The sequence below is a fragment of the Ochlerotatus camptorhynchus genome, unplaced genomic scaffold (assembly GCF_037179485.1).
Source record: "Ochlerotatus camptorhynchus isolate MF236.1 unplaced genomic scaffold, CSIRO-AGI_Acam_v1.1 ptg000328l, whole genome shotgun sequence".
NCBI classification, from domain to species: Eukaryota; Metazoa; Arthropoda; class Insecta; order Diptera; family Culicidae; genus Ochlerotatus; species Ochlerotatus camptorhynchus.
The window spans coordinates 5,400,134-5,421,087 of NW_027040816.1; the positions used below are offsets into that span (position 1 = coordinate 5,400,134).

Consider the following 20,954-nt stretch of genomic DNA (forward strand, 5'->3'; position numbering starts at 1 on the left):
TAATATTTATTATAAAAGACCACGTAGTCCTACGTCCCCTGTCTGTCTCCCCTGGCTGTCTCTTGTCGTTTTTTTTTTTTTTTAATTAACACTACACTACTTTTTTATATTTTCCTCAAAATTCCATTGGTATTTGCATCAGAATTATATGAACAATTTTTTAAGTTGTTTAAAAATTGAAATTTCTTGTAAGTTTAAGAGCCTTGGACATTTTCTAGAACCGGACACAATATTTTGTTCAAATTTTGGATCTTGGAAACTTTTTAAAATCCGTCATATTGAGTATTTTTCAATGTTGAATTAACGAGTCTGGCATTTTTATCTAAATCTAGAATCACGATTTTTTTTATCAGTCTAAAATTTTGAAAAAATTGTCTCTTAACAAATGCCAAAGCCTCAGAATGATAGAAAGTTTTTTAAATCTATTTTTTTTAGATTCTTGTTAGAACATATATAAATATTGGCAAAACTTTAAAAATTGATTTTTTTCAGTGTAGGTCTCAAATGAAAAAAAAAAATTCAGTATTTTTTTTTTTTCAAAAACTTGGACAATTTCCTAAAAGTCATCCATACAACACATTTTTGTAGGAGTTGTCATTTTTCCATAATATTTATTTGAAAAAAAACCGGCAAAAAAAGTTTTGCCCTTGTCAAATGTTAGTCTAGATAAATTTTGGAAAAACTGAGTATGCAAAAGTGCTTATTTAGTCAAAGTCTACACATCCAGAAAATTCCATTGAAATCTGAGAGGGTGTTGGTAGCTTCGATTCGATTAGGGGCGAAATGCGTGGTGTTTTCGAATTTTTTTCAAAAAATCACATCACGAAAATGGCATTTCTGATCGAAATGACTGAGATAAAATTGTAAAGAATAATAATGTCTTTCTGGGAAAAATACGCAAAACTTTGTTTTTATATATATATAAGTAAAATTTTAAAATAAAAGGTTTACAATTAAAATATGACAGATTTTTTTAAATTAAAAAAAGCCTATCAGAAATGCAATTTTTTTAAATATGCTCAAAACCATAGAAATTTGAAAACTAACAGAAATTGTAGAACAAAAACGTTTTAACAAAAATTTGAAACATGTATCCAAAAGTTCTTGTTCTACGGTTTTTTTCAATTTTTAAGTGTCCATAAATATTCCAAAAGTTTACATTGTTCATGAGCTTTTCCATTTTTATTTTTTTTCAAAAATCGAACAATGACATTTTAAGTTATAACAATAATTCCAGGGCCACCTTAATTTTAAAAACGGCCTAAAAAGAAGATTTTTGAGCTTGCACTTGGAATTTTGTCTTGCTAAATTCCTATCCTGGACCACTGTGCATTGCGTCCAGTGAGATTCATTCAAATCCCGACTCTTCCACGCTGCCGTGTACTCCACTATCAACAAGCTTGTATGATTGAAGCAACAGGAGCAGCAGCAGCACACAGCCAAACGAAACCTAGCCCAGTGCACGACATTACCGAGTACACAGTTCGTTGTATTCCTCCCTCGTGGTGAGAAGGTGTTGTGACGCATCAGTGTCTTGACTCCGCGAGCAAATCTACTTATATGTGTAAAGTAAGTACATATATCGCCGAAGGTACTGCTACATACAATTTGTATACGCCGCCGTCAAGCGTTTGTCAGTCAGTTACTCAGGTTAGCTAGTCACGGTCGTCGCGTACAGCGTTCTCTAATGCTATCTGTGTGTTCTAGTTCCGCGTAGAACAACAACCATCGTTCGTGTGCTCCGCGCATTTGTACCCTACCCTGCAATATAGATCATTCGAAAGGAAGGAAGGACCACCTGAGTCGGACCTCACTCGGTTGGAGTCCTAGCCCCTAGCACTGTAAGTGCTAATTTTCGGGCTTCATTCAAGGTGATGGAACGTCGACCGTAAGGAGTGCCTTCTCACTAAAACGTCTACCAGGGCGATCAACATTCGCTCAATCACATGTTTTGTTTACTTAGCGGTGGAAGTCATAACCATAATAACAGCAACAGCACTGATCGATTGGAGATAGCGCGTGAAAAATGTGATTGGAAATGAGCTAGATTGGCAGTGCCTTCATCGTGTGCACTTTGGAGAACTTATCAATCTATGCTAACGAGGCCAATGTGAAGAACTAGGGTTGTTCCATCAAGTGAAAATTGTAATCGGTAGAAAATTCAAGGAACAACCTCACGTTCAGCATTGAACTGATAGTAGGTAGCGGTGGTGAAGTCATCATCATCAAACAAAGCTCCAACATATTGAACTGCGATTCCCATTTAGTAGAATCGAGCATGCAACGATTTCATGACGATGGCGACGGCTTTTCCACTCTATCGCCGCAAGAAAACTAAAGTGCGCAGTTTCGTTGAGCGATGCCCATAATAATTGAAGTGTGCAGTTACAGTTTTGCAATCAAAGCCGATCAAAGGTCACCCGCTCCTAGTGGAAGACCCTTCCTCGAACAGATGATGACCCCGACTGTGGTGCCCGTTCGTTACTGATTGGCTGTAGCCAGCTGCTACTTCTGTTGGTTGTGTGCATATCTTAGCAGTCCAAAGTAATCAGAGTAATTATTAGGAAGCTCGATCGAAGAAGAAAATTGTAAGCGAAACTTACTGGTGGAAAAAGTGAAAATCACGAGCCGAGTACTAGTGAACCAAGGGAATAGTGTTGTTAGTGACGACGACGACGACGAGTGCCAGCGATCAGCAGCGAAGAATAAATTAACAACAGCAAAATAAATTTTGGCGAGGGTGAAGATCGTGGCCAAAAGTGGAAAATTGTAGCAAATTATCTTCGTTAGCGGTTTCGTTTTTTGTTTGTTTGAGTGTAATTATATACCGAGGGGAGTTGGAATCGAGGCTGCTGCCGTCCCATGGTACATCACCTACAGCTGTCCTAGGCTGGTTGGTGATAGGATTTATGAGCTGATGATGTTATGACAACCTCTCGAGGGATCATTTTTAAATTGAAAACAATGTGGATTATTAATGACTTGTAGAAGTAGCTATTAGGTGAGTTCAAGATTGATTTTGATACTTTGAAGACCATTATTTTCGAGATGTGGACGTCAGTGACGCTGCCAGGATTTCTGTCTGCGGGGGGGGGGGGGCAGTTTTGCAATACTGACGAGATAAAACAATGTTGTTTTTGAATTGTGTTATGATTTAACATCTATGTCAAATGTTGTCTACCAGGGAAACGATTCCTGCGAAATTGACCAAAAATAACGTTTTCCAATTCTAGTGAAGCTAGTTCAATTGCCTGGGAAAAAGCTACAAGTATACATTTTCACTGAACGGACACGGACCAGGAAACGAGAAATTTCCAGTGGATGCTGGTGGATACTTTTTTGAGAGATTTTAAAGACCTTCCAGAGAACTTTCAGAAAAAAACTTCCGGAGAAACTTTTAACAATCATCTGGCATCACTTTATCTATCAGAGCCTATCAGCCATTCCATAGTAAAACGATATAGTGGTTCTCAGAACATCGTAAAAAAAATGTAGTTTTGTTCCTTATCGCAAAATACTAGACCCGTATTTTTTTTGTAATTAGGGTGACCATTTCCATATTAAGGTGGTAAAAAAAATTGACGTACGACTACGTCTGTGATTTCTATATGGGGGTACACTTTGTAAAAACCTAAAATGGAACATGTAACAAAATTATGAAAGATTTTGAACGTTAATAACTCAGCTGCCCCTGGACCAATTTCAATAATTTTATCACCAATCGATCAGAAATATTTCTACGCATCAAACTATTCCATCCGGTCTCACCAAACAGTGTTTATTCGATTACTTCGTGGTGAGTGGTGGTGTTCTCCAGTACAAAACGAAAGGCTCCCCGCAAGCAGCTAGCTATCAAGGCTGGCCTCAACCGCTGACCGGATTCAGTTCCAATCACCGTGTGTGGTAGTGTCTGGTCGTCGGCATCAGCAGCAGTGCTTGCGACGCGTGGCGTTGAACATTGTTCTCCAGTACACAACGAAAGGCTGCCTGCAAGCAACGAGCTGCAGCGCACATGGGCATCCATAGAAGGAGGAAGAAGCCGCATCGCTATTGATCGGAATCAGTAGCTCTTCGTGAGTCGCTGTTGGCCATTTATGCCAAGCGCGTCACACTAAAGAGTATAAACAGAGAGAACTCCCCCAAAATTTCCTATTCCTATACAAAACACAAGCTCCTGCTGCAGTTAACAAATAAGATTTATTATATAAGACCACGTAGTCCTTCGTCACCATTGCGTACAACCTCAAAGAGCTGTCCCTTGTAGTTTGTTTTTTTTCAAAAATGATCTTTTTTTTCAAAAATCAACTTTTGAATCACTGGGTTTATCTTAAAGATCAAAATATCAAATAAAAGGCAATTAAAAATAATTTTTAGGAAAAATATTATGAAATAAAAAATTGCGATATTGTATTGAAAAACATTGATTCTATTTGTTTTTAATGGTTTTCATGATTTGTAGAGAGGGCGCAATATGTTTTTATATTTTTCCTTGAAAATTTTGGCTTTTTCAGCGATATGTTTTTTTTCGTTTTTGAGTAATACCTAAATTTTTAATTTATCAAGTTTTGGGTTTTCGCTCAATACTCCTAAGCGACTAGATGGACTATCATGAGTCGTGATCAAGTTACAGGCGCTTTTAATCAATTGGAGATTTTTTGGACCATCCTAACATGGAAAAGGTCACCCTATGGACAAAACAGAAAAAAAACGGGTTTAATATTTTGCGATAAGGAATAAAACTGCCAATTTTTACGAAATTCTGAGAACCACTATATCGTTTTGCGATGGAATGACATTAGTATCCGGTGTCGATGAGCGACGACCATGATTGCACGTTTCTAACACATCGAAATGAGGATTTACATGAGTGCGCTCATAATGATTGTCCTGTTCGCTTATATTCTACTCTCACTTCATCTCCTCAGAATGTCGTTTTTTATCTTGCCACGGGGAATAAATAGTTTGATTTCATTTGAAAACTCACATGCTCACATGCAATTTTCACTAGGCGCTCTCGAACAAACGCAAGAAAAATAATTTGCCTATTTATTGTATATATTGCAGGAATTTTATAGAAGCTCTGAGAAATTTGGGGAAGTCCTGAAAAATCAGGGAAGTTCAGAGCTATTTAGAGCAATTACGAAAACTTCAGGGATGATCAAAGAACTTTAGGGAATATCTGAAACATTCAGAGAAGATTCAAAGGCGGCAGGAAAGTTCCGGGAACTTCAGAACAGTTCCACGAACTTTAAGAAAATTTAATGAACTTAGGTGAAGATCGCATGACCTCATGACATTTCCATTAACTTCAAACACATTTCAGGGACTTGACATCAAGTTCCAGAAAACTTCAGGTAAATTTGAAAATATTAAGGAAAGGGCAGAGAGCTTCGAGAAAGTTGGAGAGAGAAGGAGAGAGAGTGAACTTCAGCGAGAGGATGATTTGACGTGAGGTGCACTTTTAGAGACTCCGAATGACTTTTTTGTTCGACGCAAGGAGCTCAGAGTTCACCCACAGTGAGAGTAAGAGCGTGTGATAGAAAACATGAACACGAATGGCAGCAAACCTCACTCTCATTTATCCCCCTTCGCTCACAAGCTCTGAAGCTCAGTGGAATGGATTTGGCAGTAGGTATTCTACTCCTCAGAAAAATGCTACGCTCGGCTCATTTCAAACTCGCGAGCGAGGCTCCATCAAGCCTGCATTTCCATTAACTTCAAAAACATTTCAGGAACTTGACATCAACTTGGAGAAACTCTAGAAAACTTCAGGTAAATTAAAGATATTTAGGAAAGGTCAAAGAGTTTCGGAAAAGTTGTGAGAACTTCAGTTCAGTTCCATGAAAATCTGAAAAAAATTGTAGAAACTTTAGGGGTTTTACGAAATTTTCATGAAAATTTGGGAGCTTCAGGTCCATTCAATTAATTTAAACATAATGCATGAATTTTACAGATGATCCGAGAGCAAAGTCCCGATAGCTTCACAGGAGCTGGGAGTCCCATGAATGTCTGGAAAATTAATACAGTTTCGAGAACTTCAGGAAATATTTGAAATCATTTGGTTGGTTCCATTGCCACCAGAAAAATGTGGGAACCGTAAAAAAAAATCGGAAATCGTAATGCAAATTTCAAAAATTCAGAGAGCTTAAAGAACGTTCAGAACTACGGGGATGTTTTAATATCGTTTATGTTAAGTTCCGATAGGTTCAAGGCCAGTTTCATAAATTTCACGCAAAATTCGAGAACTGTAGTGAAGATCAAAGAGCTTCATGACAGTTTCATTTATTTAAAAAAAAAAACAAGAATTGCACAGAAGTTACTAAACATTTTTATTGATTTTTGAGATTTTAAGGGAAGTTACGTGAACTTCGAACTGCTTCTAAGAACTATATAAAAGTTCCATGAATATCAGAAAAAATCCGGGATTTTAAGTGACGTTACGAGAGCTTCAAGTAAATGTATATAATTTTAAGGCAGTATCATTAAATTCAGAAAAATATTCAGAACCTTCAAGAAGTTCCAAAAACTAAAGGTAGGGGAAATGTCTCTAATGTTGGCCTATGGATCTAATATTGGGCCCATCGCTAAAAATCTGCTATTTATCAATTTTATCTAGATGAACGCGTTATTGGGACGGTACTAATGGAGATGTTTGGTCGCTATTGAAAATTTAGTCGATTGTTGAATTTATGTATGGGCACAAATTAGGGACGCCGAACATTACCTGAATTTCCCCTCGTACAGAGAAAATTAGGGAAGTTTAGAATACTTATGAACAATTTTTTTTAACTTCACAGAGCTCCGAAATATTCACAAAAGTGCAGAAAACATCGGGATGTTTAGAGGTCTTCAAGGTAGTTTAATTAATTTCAGGGCATTTCCAGGAACATCATCAGCAGAATAACGAGAACTTCAGGGGAGTTTCAAGAAAGATTAGAGAACTTCAGGGCGGTCCACACAAATTTAAGGAACTTTAAAGAAGTTCCAAAGAATAAAAGGAAATACTGGGGATTTCGGGGAAATTTCATGAACAGACTGTGTGATAATAAGTGTCGTTCTGGGAACTTCTATAACATTTCAAGAAGCTTCGAGAACTTCAAGGCAGCCTCAAAGAAACTGAAAGAACTTATAAGAAGTTCTAAGAACTTCAGGAATATCCAGAGATCTTCAGAAAAGTCAAAACATCTTTTGAAAAGTGCAGAGGACTCCTGGAAAATTGCGAAAACTCTAAATAAATTTCAAGAATTTCAGGGAAGCTAAGTCTAGAGACCTTCAGAGATTCTAAGAGCAGTCACAATAAGTTCAGGAAAGTCCAGACTTTTGCTTTTTGATTTATTTGATAAAGCTTAATCGAATTAACTTTGCCGAGCCGAGGATTCTTCACAACAAACACTTTATTTTCCGCTATCCATCAGAACGGGATCCACTTCCAGTGGTTTCATTGTATGACAGTGTCGCCAACGGGGAGCAGAGCGCATCCATTGCAGCAATGGACGCAAAACGTGGTCAGCACTCACACACTCATCACGAAACAGTTGCTTTCCAAAGTCGACGACGCATCGACCGAAAGAACTGCTGATGAAGAACAATGAGGAAGACCACACACTGGTTGCTACCGAGTAAACAGACGATCGCGATCGAGAGTGGCCTGTTTCTATCGACAGCCGAGTGAACACTGTGTAGTGATTAGTTTAGATTAATTCAGGACAACTCCGAGACCGAGAGTTCCGAGAATTTTTCGGAAGTCCAGAGATCTCGTGAGAAGTTTAGTTTTAGTTTATTTCAGGCCAATACCAAGAAATTCAGAGAAGAATTGCGTGGACTTTAGAGTAACTTCGAGATCATCAGGAAAGATCGGAGGACCTCAGGGCAATTCAATTATCTTAAAAAAAAACATAAAATCCGAGAAACACAGCGAATTTTCGAAAACTTCTGCAAATTTCCAGGATCTTCAGGGAAGTTCAGAGAGAACCTTTTGAGAAGGTTTGAGATTTTTACCCAACAGCATAAAATTTACTTATATTGCTATTTTTTGGCTGTATAAGCTAGTCTGCAGCTAAAATTGTTTGATGGTTAGGCAGGTTCATTAACTTTCGAGGAATTATGAAAAATCCGTAAATTTCAATATTGTTAAAAAAATCATCATTTTTTGGGGTCTGAATTGAAGTTGCATCAATATCAGGAAAATTGTTGGAAAGTTAGAGAAGTTCCAAGAACGTCTTGAAAATTGAGGAAACTTCAGCACGTTAAGGGGACGGGCTCGGCGTAGTGGTTAGCTTTCATATCTCTCTCGTTAATGGTCCCGCACACTTAGATTTTTTCGCCGAGATGGGCACCACCGAGCAGCTCGGCATTTTATTTTGCTGGATCTCAGTGAAAAACTTGCCGAGATTCAGCTAACAAACGGGAATTTTGCCGAGATCTCAGCTAAAAACCATATTTTTTGCTGAATTTCCAGCAAAATAAAATGCCGAGCTGCTCGGTGGTGCCCATCTCGGCAAAAAAAATCTAAGTGTGCGAATTCAAAATTTTCCTACTACCGGACAATTCATGAATGACCTCAAATGTGTTAAAATGGTTATAATTTAAAAAAATTCAGGCAAGTCTAGAGAAGTTCAAGAAAATTGTAGGAACTTCAGGATAGAACAATGAACTTCAAGGCAGTTCAAATTACTTTAGGAAAATTGTGGGAACTTTTTAAAAGTTCTGAGAAAATCAGGGAAAACTATGTATGTTTATTGATGTTTAAAGAGGCAGTTCCAAGAACTTCAGAGAAGCACTGGAAACTTCAGAAAAACCGAGGGTTGGTGTGGGTAAACATATTAAAAATCAGTGAGTAACCAGCTCTAAATTTACCATGATAGCACTGATCGTAGAAATTTTCAAGACTTTTTGAAAATCTGCTTAAAAAAAATTTCGGCTAACAATAATTTAAGTATTTTAATTTTACAAATTTAGGGACAAATTTACCTTTTTCAATGTTCGTGATTCACTGCTTGAGAGAAAAAATACCTAATGATAGAACTATTTTCAAAAAATTAGTTAGTTTCGATTATATTTTGTAGTAATCCTTGAACATTATCAAATCCAGTTAATTTTCTGACGCAAAAAAAAACAATTGATCTTGAAATTATGGTTTATCGGGGTTGTTGACTATTAGCAGGACTGCGGAGTCGGTGAAAAATATCCCGAATCCTCAACAATATGTCTGGCAACTCTGAGTCCGACTCCCTTAAAAATTTCTCTACTAAGCTTTCATAAGGGTCAATGTCGCAAACGTAAACAATGACTTCTTCCGCGAATTTCTCGAAAATGAAAACTCGCCGAAGTAAACCATTACGATGATTGTGTAGAGGAATAAATATGCTGGCTTATATAGATAGACTTCGAATTACGAGAAATTCACGAAAGAAGGCATTGTTTACGTTTGCGACGTTCAGTGTTCAGTAGTTCTGTTACCACAAATTCAAAAATTACATCGACTTGCGTGTGTGCAAATAGTATCGTGCACACCCTTCAAGTTATCACTCTATCTCCAAGTCGTATTTGGTCATAGACTGCGCAATCCAAATGAAGTGATCATGCCTGGCAAAAGCACTTCAACCTGAGCTTCCGATATATCTTTTTCAAACAAAAAATTACCTACGGAGGGGTATGAGCGAGCATTGCATCAGATGCACGATACCGCCAACCGGTTTACCGGTCGTCCGGTATACTGCCCTATCGTAATAATCGAGCCTACCTGCGCACCCTGATCCCGGTTAACAAGCTGTTCCGCTCGGAGCAAAACCGCCACCAGGAGGAATCAAAATAAACGAACGGAAAAAGGAAAACGAAAGTGGCCGTCGTCGTCGTCGTCTTGGTTGCTTTCTCACAACAACACGGCTCGATTGCCACCGCACCATGCGTCGTGTTCCGTTGGATGTGTCGATATTCACTGCTGACCAACTGACAAAAACCAGCTCTTGCACCTTGCGGCACAAATCGCGCTCCCATCCAATTGCGTAATGCATCTCTGGACATCGTCACCGCCGCCGCGGCAGCGTCGTTCATCACTTTAATTCAAACTCACAGGGCACATTGTGCTCTGTGTCGCGCGTGTGTTCTCTCGATTCAAAGTGGGTGTTCTCCTCGAATCCACAGCCTATCGGTGGTCGGTCGGTTGTTTGCATGGATCGGATCGGGAATTGAACGAATGATTAGATGGGATGGGATAATTTGCGTAATTTTCGGTGGGATGCCTTAATTTCAGCAATCAACGCCGATCAGCAGCAGCGCAGCGAGCAAAACAGACCACCTCTCGTTGTGCTCGGAACTTGGAAGCCGTAGTAGCTTTATTGGATGATTCGGAAACCGTTGGTTATTGTATATTGCAACATTTGAGATCATCATTCATTACTCTCTTTCCGTGCGGTAGCAGTAGCCAGTCGGGCGTTGTAGATCTGGTGCAGTATTTATGAGCGTTTTTTTTTGCTCAGTCCGTTCCTTCGAACTTCCAGCGGCAGCGTAGGTATTTACCAGCGTGCACAGTACCTACAGATGCCAGATGACCCAGTTGGGGTGTGTAGTTTGCTTGTTCGTTGCTACAAATTAAAGAATGCGCACATCTTCGCAATGAAGGTTAGTGGTACGCACAAGAAAGAGCGGTATTGGGAAATGACCTTCTGTTAATCTGTAAAGGGTGTCCCACATCAAATTGCATCACGGAAAAAAAAACGCTGTAGAAAATTACCTAGTTGACCGATTCCGTCCTTGGGTACGAAAGTGACACCGTTGACTTCGTACCACTCCAGGACAACATTTGAATAGTGACACGAAGCTAGATCCGGCCAGAAGATCATAGGACCCTCGTGTAGCTTCAAAAGAGGAAACAGACGCTTCTGTAGACACTCCTTGAGGTAGATCTCCCCGTTTTCAATCCCGGTAGTCACGAACGGCGCACTCCGTTTGCCACATGAGCAGATCGCTTACCAAATCATGTATTTCTTGGCAAACTTTGAAAGTTTCTGCTTCCTTACTTCCTCCGGAACATCAAACTTGTGCTGGGTGGTGAAGAGCAGTAGCCCCGGAAGCTGCCGGAATTCCGCCTTGACGTAAGTCTCATAATCTATGATGAGGCTTCGTCAGCATCTGGGCGTATTTTGCCGTTCGTCACGATTTGGAGCCTCCCGGCCCTTGGCTCTCTGAACGAAAGACTTCGACAGATTCAACTGTTTGGCCACATCCCTGACCGAAGCATTGGGATTCCGCTTAAACGCTTTCACGACACGCTTGTGATCCTGATCACTAATAGAACATCTATTCTGACTGCATTTCTCCTTCCGTTCGATGCTCAGAGGTTCGTAGTAACGTTTAATCACACGACTCACAGTTGACTGCACGATTCCGAGTTGTTTTCCGATGTCCCGCTGAGAGAGTTGAGGATTTTCCAGGTTCTGGCGCAAAATCAATTCATGACGTTGCTTTTTGGGTGACGCCATTTGTCTTACGCCATCAACTTTCGAAAAACTGACAGCGATAAAAATACAGTGTAAACAATACACTCTAAACTATTTCTACCCAAATTTTCAAGAGAAAATACCCAATGGGTAATTTTCTACAGTGTTTTTTTTTCCGTGATGCAGTTTGATGTGGGACACCCTTTAGGATGATTTGAAGAATTATTTCAATGGATCTATTGATGTAATTTAATTAATATATATTTGTGAACATGTCAATAGAATGAAGAGTTAGGAATCACCACTTAATTCCACCCTCGACAGTTACACGTATTTTGTCTCAAAAGTGCACATTGTTTACAAACTGCGCGCATCTGTCGGAGATAAGCGATAGAAGTACTATATTTAAATGCCAATTTCCATCTTTTCTCTCATTCCTTTCCAAGTGGATTCTGTTTAAATTCCTTTTTCAAAACGTTGAACTCAGTCTACCTTACCAACCATGTGCAAAAATAGCACCCAAAGTAAACATTCAATTTCATAATTCTCAGCCAACAATTGAAAAGGGTCTATCAGCTTTTGTAAACAAAACTTGTGATGCCGTTTCAATGGAATCATAAAATTAAAAAAAAAATACAAGCATAATAAAGTAACAATACCATCAGGTAGGGGAATTCCTCCCCTTCCCGATAGTATTGCTGATTCACAATTATAGGCGATTCTTCGATTTTCGTGAAAGGTGCATAACAAGTTTTGCTTAGGCAAGCTGATAGGCCATTTTCAAAGGTTAGGTGATAGTTATTTTCAAGTGTCGGCGCCGGCTAGCACACGCCCATTCTATTTCACAATCATTTGCAAATTCTGACGACGCCACCCACCACCGGCGGCGCGCTGTTCTGTTTAGAAATCGTAGACACATTTTTGTTGCCATAAGATAAACATTCTCCCCTGTTTCGTAAATATGGATGCTACGTTCAGGCAGGAATTTCATAAACAGTCGTAATTTTTTCTCGAGTTCAGTCGACTGCTCGAAACGCATACAAAGCACTCGATATCTCCAATTTAATATCGAGCTTATCTCGGTCCGTGTGCTATCGTGCGCTGCTCGGTCGGTTGAGGTCATACTTTGTGTGCCGACATAGATAAGGGCCCGGTGCATTCTGAGAAAAGTGGGTTTAATGGGTGTCCACAAAGGAAGAGATAACGGCTTCAATGGGGGAAAAAAACGTGTGTACGTGTGTAAAGTCAAGCGTTTCGTCTTTGATGTAGCAATCACATTGTATGGAAAAATGATGTTATGATTTCGATAGGTTGTGTTCGGTCTACCTATTGCAAAATCAATTAAACATTTGTAAGAAATTGTATCGTTAAGGTAGTGTTATTCCCTTAGTTTAGAAGGGAAATATCACTCAAATTGGTAAATTCAAAATGGTGGGTCTTGAACAACGGTAAAGCATTTCAATTTAAGTAGTGTTTTCATTTCCGGGAATTTTAGGCTTCCTGGGAATCGGGAAACAGCTGACGGATTGTGATTTTGCTTCACTAATACCATCAGGTCCTGGTAATTCTCCCAAAATCTAAGCTCATTTGGATGTGAACTCATACTGCCTGCATTGGCCCTTTGAAGTTTATATATGAATAGTAATGGGAAAAGTGAACGTTTTGTTTTTATCGTTCTGGCCCTTCGTTGCAATGATCTGTGGAAAAGTTTGCTATCTGTACTAAGGTGACATTTTCTCAGCTGCAACTTTGCTCAAGACCACATTTGGATTGAACGTCACGATCGATAATTAGTTATTAATTAATTAGGAAGATGATATTCGTCTGACATGCTCCGTAATCTGTTCAGCAGGCAAAATTGGTGTACTTGGAGCGAAGAATAGGGCAAAAAGTCCAGGCTGTCATAAGTACAAGATGTAGTGTTGCCCTCAAAGCAGTCGATTAGTCATATCAGAAAGCTATCTGCTTCGAATTCAATCAATAACTAATTACCTTGAAGTCTTATCAAAAAGTGGTCTTGAGCAAAGTTGTAGCTGATAAAATTTCACATATGAGCAGATGGGACGTTGAGAACATAAAGTTCACTTTTTCCATAGCAATTCCCATATAAACTTTAAAGGGCCAGTTCAGTATGAGTTCGCATCAAAAAAAAAAAAAACTCAAATTTTTGGAGATTTATCAGGACCTGAATTAGAACCAATTGAGTCTGGTGGAACAAAATCGATATTTTGAACCACCCTTATAACTCCAGGAACCTTGTTCCGTTTTTGTTGCTGAGCTGGCAGCAATCAACTTTGCATTGGAGATGATTTCCAATATGCCCGTAGACCATTACTTCATCTTCTCGGATAGTCTCAGTTCGATTGAGGCTATTCAGTCGATGAAAACAGGTAGGCACTCATCTTATTTCCTTTCAAAGGTAAGGGAGCAGATGAGTGTGCTGGTCGAAAGATCAAATATGATTACTTTTGTATGAGTCCCCTCACATTGCTCAATCCCAGGCAATGAGAAGGCGAACACTCTCAGGAAGGCGAATTTTATGACATGCAAATTTCACGCGATGAACTTTACCGCAAACCGATTGGGACAATAGACATCTTGGACGGTGGTTACATTCAATTATTCCTAATATTTCTTCGAGAGCGTGGTTTAAAGGCTTGGGCTTAAGTCGTGACTTCATTCGCGTGATGAGTAGACTTATGCCCAACCACTACTCGCTAGACGCGCATCTCCATAGAATAAACCTCGTGGACAGCAACATCTGTCGGTGTTGAAACGGTTACGATGACATCGATCACGCAGTATGACAATGTACGGATAATGAAACCGCCAGAGAGCGACTATTGAATACCCTCGAGGCCCAAGGAAGACAACCCTATATCCCTATCAGAGACGTGTTGGGAACTCGCGATATCTGCTATATGCAGTCGATTTATGTGTCTCTGCCAATGTATTGTATAAGAATTTAATTCCTCTGTCTTTTGTCTCTATTTATTAATTTTTGTTTGTCTTGTCCCCCCGTCTCGATGAGCCTCATCGTCGCCGGTCGAACTCCAGACGAATCTAGAACCGAACTACCATTCATACTGGTGACAATGCTCTGATGAGACTACGAAGCCTCACCCCCCAAGCTCCTCCCCTGATCCTCCCAACAAACAATTTAAGCTTCAGATTAGCTTATACAGCCAAAATTTGCCTTATGCAGCTAATTTTTGCCTGTATAAGCTAATCTGCAGCTAAAATTGTTTGTTGGGCTATCCTTCGACAATGTACCCCTCTAATCTCGGGTAAGCCGCGAGTATTCGGCCCAACTCCTTCTAGACATAGAATTAAGTGAATTTTGTTACAAATAAAAGAACAATGAACTATCGGCTCCGTAAAGCTAACGCGATTGACCCTTTCAAATAAACGAACTAGTTAAAAAATACCACCCTTATATATATATTTATCTGGTGGTCAATATGTATTTTTTACCAAAAAACTTTGCCTGAAAATCCTAATACCTGCATTTCGTTGAAAAGGGGAAATTTTGGACTTTCATTTGCATAAACAAAATGTCTAGCAGTCATATTGGATTTGGCCGCCAGAATTGATTTTTATAATAAAATGCGACTTTCTTAAGGTAACATCCAGAAATGACAGGGACAGGTCTGCTGTAGTTGTGACTGGCCATGTATTAAGTATAGCAATATACGCTTCGAGAGGTGGTGGGCTCTAAAATTGATTCAAAAAAGGAACGTAATTTATGGATGATCCCTTCTGAAAAACCATTATGGTGACCTAATCCAATATGGCTGCTAAACATTTTGGTTATGCCAAATGAAAGCCCAAACTTTTCCCTTTTTTCAGTGATATGCAAATTTTATGATTATCTTGAGATTTTTCAAAGATACGGTGATTTAAATCAATAGCTCATTAGGGCTCATATGTGATCTATTAAACCATTTTTTTAAAATTTATTCTATTTGCATGATAAAATTGATTTGCTCCAACGAAATTTGAACTATATCTTATAGGAAAAAGCCTCAGCTTTCTTATGGCGAGCTTATTTTCGAAATCTGTTGGGCTGATGAAAAATGCATTTTTAATATTAAAACCAATTGGCGGCCAAATTCAATATGGCCGCCAACATTTTTGAACATGCCAAATGAAAACTTTAATTTTCCTCTTTTCTATGGTGTACTTACATTAGGGATTTTCTTCGAAATTTTCAAAGAAATTATTATTTTAATCAAGTGTTCGCAAAAATTGAGCACCTTTGAAAACTGTATGAGCCCTTACCGAGGGGTCCATAAATTCATAGTTTCATAAAGGGTGTCCACGATGAAATTGCCACACTATGAAATTGCTCTAACTTTTTAACCGTTGGGTAGAATTTAATGAAAATTTGGGTGGATTTTGTTCATAGTGCATTATTTACATCCTGCAAGTTTTAAAGTCCTGTGATCAAAACTCGCGGAAATGGAGTCGAAAGAACAGCTCGTGCGTGATAAAATCTTGCGCATTCATCACGAGAACACGGATCTCTCACATCGTTCCATCGCTAAAACGTTGGGAATCGCGAATTCCACGGTGTCGCGAGTGATTAAGCGGTTCGAGGAACGGGTGACCACCGATCGGAAGCCCAGAAGTGAAGGAAAAAGTATTCCGTACAACACCAAAAATCACAACCGCGTAGTTGGGGCCTTCAACCGAAATCCGAACGCCTCCGTTAGGGATGTGGCTAAGAAGCTGCACCTAAGCCGAAGTTTTGTCCAGAAGGCCTGGGCTTCGAACGTTCAAGGTACAAAAGGCCCCTAATCGCGACGAGAAGCAGAACAAGTCCGCCAAAACCCGTGCCAGGAAGTTGTACCTCAACATGCTGACGAAAGTTGAATGCTGCATCATGGACGACGAAACATATGTGAAGGCCGACTTCAAACAGATCCCCGGCAACCTGTTTTTCACGGCCAAGGATAAGTTCAGCGTTCCGGAGCATGTCCGCACTCAGAAGATGTCCAAATTTGCGAAGAAATTCCTGGTTTGGCAAGCCAGCTGCACGTGCGGGAAGCGGAGTGCACCTTTCGTGACCCAGGACACGATGAACGGATAGGTGTACATAAAAGAGTGCCTCCAGAAGCGGCTGCTTCCTCTCCTGAAGACCCACAACGTCCCAACAATCTTCTGGCCGGATTTGGCCTCATGCCACTACTCCAAGGACGTGCTGAAGTGGTATGCGGACAATAAGGTCAATTTCGTGCCGAAAATGTTCAACCCTCCCAACACTCCGGAGCTCCGCCCCATCGAGAAGTACTGGGCGATTATGAAGCAGCACCTTCTTAAACGACCTAAGGTAGTGAAGACAGTCGAGGAACTGAAGAAAGTATGGGTTTACATGCAAAAAACGGTTAATTCACAGGTTGTGCAGAATCTTATGGCCGGGGTTAAGGCCAAGGTGCGGGCATTTGCGTATGGACTGTAAATAAAATACGAGTAAAATGGTAAAATGAAGTTTAATAGTTATTTCTCAATCCCTGAAAATTTGATGGCAATCGGATGAAAACTCGAATTTTGCGAATCAATTTTGTGTGTGGCAATTTCATCGTGGACACCCTTTAAGTAGAACTTCTGAATGAGTACACAACAATTGATGTTTGAGAACCTTGTTCAAGTAGTGGATTGGTTTCAGCGAGAATTACAAATTTATGCTCAGAAAAAATTTTTGAGACATTTCAAATCATTTTCTGTGAAAACAAAAATTTCAAAAATTTAACTAAAAATTAATGTTCTACGATTTTTGTCACTTTTCAAGTGTCCATGATTTTTGAATATTCCAAAAGTTTGCATTTTTTATAAGCTTTTTGTTGTTTTTTTTTTTTCAAAAATCCGGGCATAGACACTTTGAGATATTTGGATTTTAATTTTTTTTAATGTTTACTTAAAATAAATTATATATTTTTCCAAAAAAAAAATATATATTTCACTACAACTTTCTCTCAAACGTCAGTTTGGTCAGAAATACTGTTTCCGTGTCACATTTTTTTTGATAATCTCAAGGACGCCATTTTGAAAATTTTACAAGATCCAAAATGGTCGAATTTTAGGAAAAATATGACTCATTGACCTTAACAAACAAATACGCAAATTTATATACAAATCGGAAAAGGTCAATTTAAAAACAAAAATCGTTTTTTGTTTCCTTGAACTGCTCAGTGGTTTTAGCAGGAAAAATGTATTTAGAGTCTCAAATTGAAACATTATAAAAAGTTGTTCCTAATAGTTAAGTCCTCATTTGGGTGTCAATTAATAGGGTGGTACTTCTTTTTTTTTTCCTTTATTTAACGTCGGTTTCTGTTCCGCAATCTAGTGCCAATCACCGACGGACATCGATTGCCATCCATTGACGGCAACTGAATGTGCAGGAAGGCAGCTTCCACACCTGCGTAGGATATGGCACCCATTCACAACAACACACATGGGCCGGGGCCAACGGCTTTACTTCCCTTCCGAAGGAAGACGTGAAAAGAGATTTTTATGCCTCAGAAAAATACCACCGACCTCGGCTGGGATTGAACCCAGACCCTCCGGGGTGTTAGAAAGCAGTCACGCTTACCACTACACCACCGGCGCTGGCTCATAGGGTGGTACTTATTATCTAATTAACTGTTTTATTTGCAGTATTAATGGTGTAGATTCTTGGGCAAAGCTGTAGCTCAGCTAATTTAATGCAGCTTTGTTTAAACAAATTTTTTGTAGGGTTTACTACTACAGCGCGGATTTCGTGATTTTCGCGAATTTGGCGTAGATTTGCTTATCAGATTTGTTCTGGCTCGGATTTGGGACAAATTTGTATATTCTGACGCGGATTTTTTCAATAAAGTCTGAATGCAATTCAATTTCAATATTTTTCGTTTCAAATACGGATGTACCAAAAATGAGTTGAAATTATTCAGAAAGAGTAAACAGCCCTGCTTAAAGGCCTGTTTATATCCAGTGCCAGCGCCAGGGTGATTTAATTTGATCGTAAAATAAATCAGAACAAAGGCACCAAATAATCCGGAAATATAATTCCTGAAGGTTCTTTTAAAGCTGAAAGATATTATTGAGCAGGTGGAAAAATCATCAAGAAAAAAATCGCTAAAGTGTGAGCTAGTGAAAACAATCACAATATGATGTATACATTCAATAAAATAAGTGCTCGATGTATAGTTTACAAATTATTCACGTCTCTCGCTGACAGAAGAAACAGCAAACTAGGCATATGAAAAGCACCTTTGAAAATCTTGAAAACCCCGGAAATTCGACGAGAGAAGCGGGAAAAAATAAATAAACCTTCCCGTCTTACTTGTTTGCGTTTAATCACGCAGTAAACATCAAATAGGAAAACAATATTTTTAATTTAATTTTTTTAATCTCAGGTGTAAAGTTCATGGAGCTTAAAAGGAAATATTGAAGATGCTGGACTTCGGAAAACATGTTTGAAAAAAAAAAACCGAAACTGAACAAAACATTTGTTTTCAATTCAGAGTCAAAATAACCATGTAATGTTGTTCACAATTTCCATGACATGAATTTCTGAATTAACTTGGAATTCTACTCGGAATTAGCATGGTAAAGAATCCCTACTAACTAACCAGAAAACTCTTCTCGTAATTACCTTTGGAATTTTCTTGAAAACCTCTTCTAAGAATTTGATTGGAATCCTTCTTAGAATTCCCTTGTATCTATTATGTGAATTAGTTTCCTTTGAAATTGATCTCAATAATTTCATTTATCTTTGCAGAAATCTTTCGAAATTTTTATTAATTAAATTAATTAAACCCCTTGGAGCATTTTTGTTTTTTGAATTCACAGCCATTTGTTTGGAATCAATTCTATTGCGATTTTGTGTTTTTCAGAGTTGCGATTTTCTGAGTTGGTTGGAAATGCTATCTAACATGAAGCTTAAGTGTGATAATTTATTAGCTAGAGAATGATCTTAGAAGAGGGTAGGTAGACAGTTCCGTTAGAGTACGGCAGTATGAAAATTGAATAAAATATGAAACTGAGCGAAGGGCCATTAATGCGACAGTGCAAGTCATTTTCGCTCATTTTCCACTTCTTACTGCCGTACTCTAACGGAACTGTCTACCTACCCGCTTCTAAGATCATTCTCTAGCTAATAAATTATCAAACTAAGACTTCATGTTAGATAGCATTTCCAACCAACTCTGAATTCTATCTAAGTTCTTTTTTGAATCATCAGCACTTACCTTAGCTCAGTCGGTAAAGACGCAGCTACAAAGCAAGACCATGCTGGAGGTGGCTGGGTTCGATTCCTGGTCCGATCAAGGAATATTTTGGGTTGGAAGATTTCTCGACTTCCCTTGGCATAGAGTATGATTGTACTTGCACAATTATACTAATGCAAAATTCTACAGGCGTCGAAAGCTCTCAGTTAGTAACTGTAGAAGTGCATATAGAACACTAAGTTGAGAGCATGCAATAAGCTAAAATGCGATAAGCAATTAAGCTTGAACTGTGATGATGAAGAATAAGAATAATTCCTTTGAAATTATACCAAGAACACTCTTAAAATTCTGTTTCTTGTTGAATTCTCCATAAAAACCATCTGTCATTTACCTCATAATATCCATACAATTCTCCTTAGAATCACTTAGGAAGTTCGCTTGAAGTTTTCTACATAACTCCCTTTTGATCCGCTAAAATGACCTAAGAATGACCTAAATTATTTAAACTTCTACACAGAAATCCCTCCAAATGGATCAAACAACTATTTCTCAGCATTTCATCTCAGAATAATTTTGGAATTCTGCCGAGAAATTCTCCTTGAAAAATACGGTATCCTCAGTATTTCTTTGATCACACTTTGATTCCTTTTAAATTTTGCCAAAACATAGTATGCCACACTGATCGGCACAGTTGGGCACTTTAGGGCACACACTGACAAGTAGGACACAAACAATATCTTACAAAACGGCATCACTGTTGAGTGTTGACGTTTCGCCAATCGCTGCTAAGGTTGACTACTTTGTTTGCCTTGAAGTGAACCTAATGCTAGAAAATTATACTTCATACTTGAAACTTGAAACTGGTGAAACAGCGATTTAACCAAGGATTTAAAAATGGGAAACGGATGCCGAATGTATTCAAGGATCGTTCCTTGCAACAGTTAGAAAAATACTGTAAGTATTCTCTGAACCATGATCTCTTCACAGCTAGCAAAACTCAGATAAACTCATCCGATTCACAGCGAAAATCCTAGCGGCTCTCATTCAGAACAGCTTCAGCTCTTCCACACCATGACCGGACGAGAGGGTCTTATCGGTACGGCAGTCAATACGGCTGAATCGGGTTCCAGCGATGGTTGGTAAAATGCCTGGTAGATCTGATCGTATTGGACGATGGTTTGGTTCGAAATGCGATCGGTGAAACCGCTGAGTTTACCTGGGTTGGGTCACGTGCTCATGGAAATCAAAAACAATTCCGTAGACATTCAACGTTAGTTTATGCAAGTTGGCAATACAAATCCCTGTA

The 20,954-nt window shown here is 38.9% G+C and overlaps 1 protein-coding gene across 3 annotated transcripts in view; it reads left to right on the forward strand.

The window, feature by feature from the left end:
• Svil (Supervillin) overlaps nucleotides 1-20,954 on the forward strand; it is an 807,253-nt gene that overhangs the window by 264,802 nt on the left and 521,497 nt on the right. Inside the window, exons 1-2 of one of the 3 annotated variants that reach the window (XM_065230079.1) lie at nucleotides 1,637-1,871; nucleotides 2,565-3,001. The exons of the other annotated variants lie outside the window; for them this stretch is intronic. The gene's annotated coding sequence lies outside the window, so the exon portion shown is untranslated. Of the gene's footprint in view, nucleotides 1-1,636; nucleotides 1,872-2,564; nucleotides 3,002-20,954 lie in introns of those variants that run through there. 3 annotated transcript variants of the gene reach the window in all.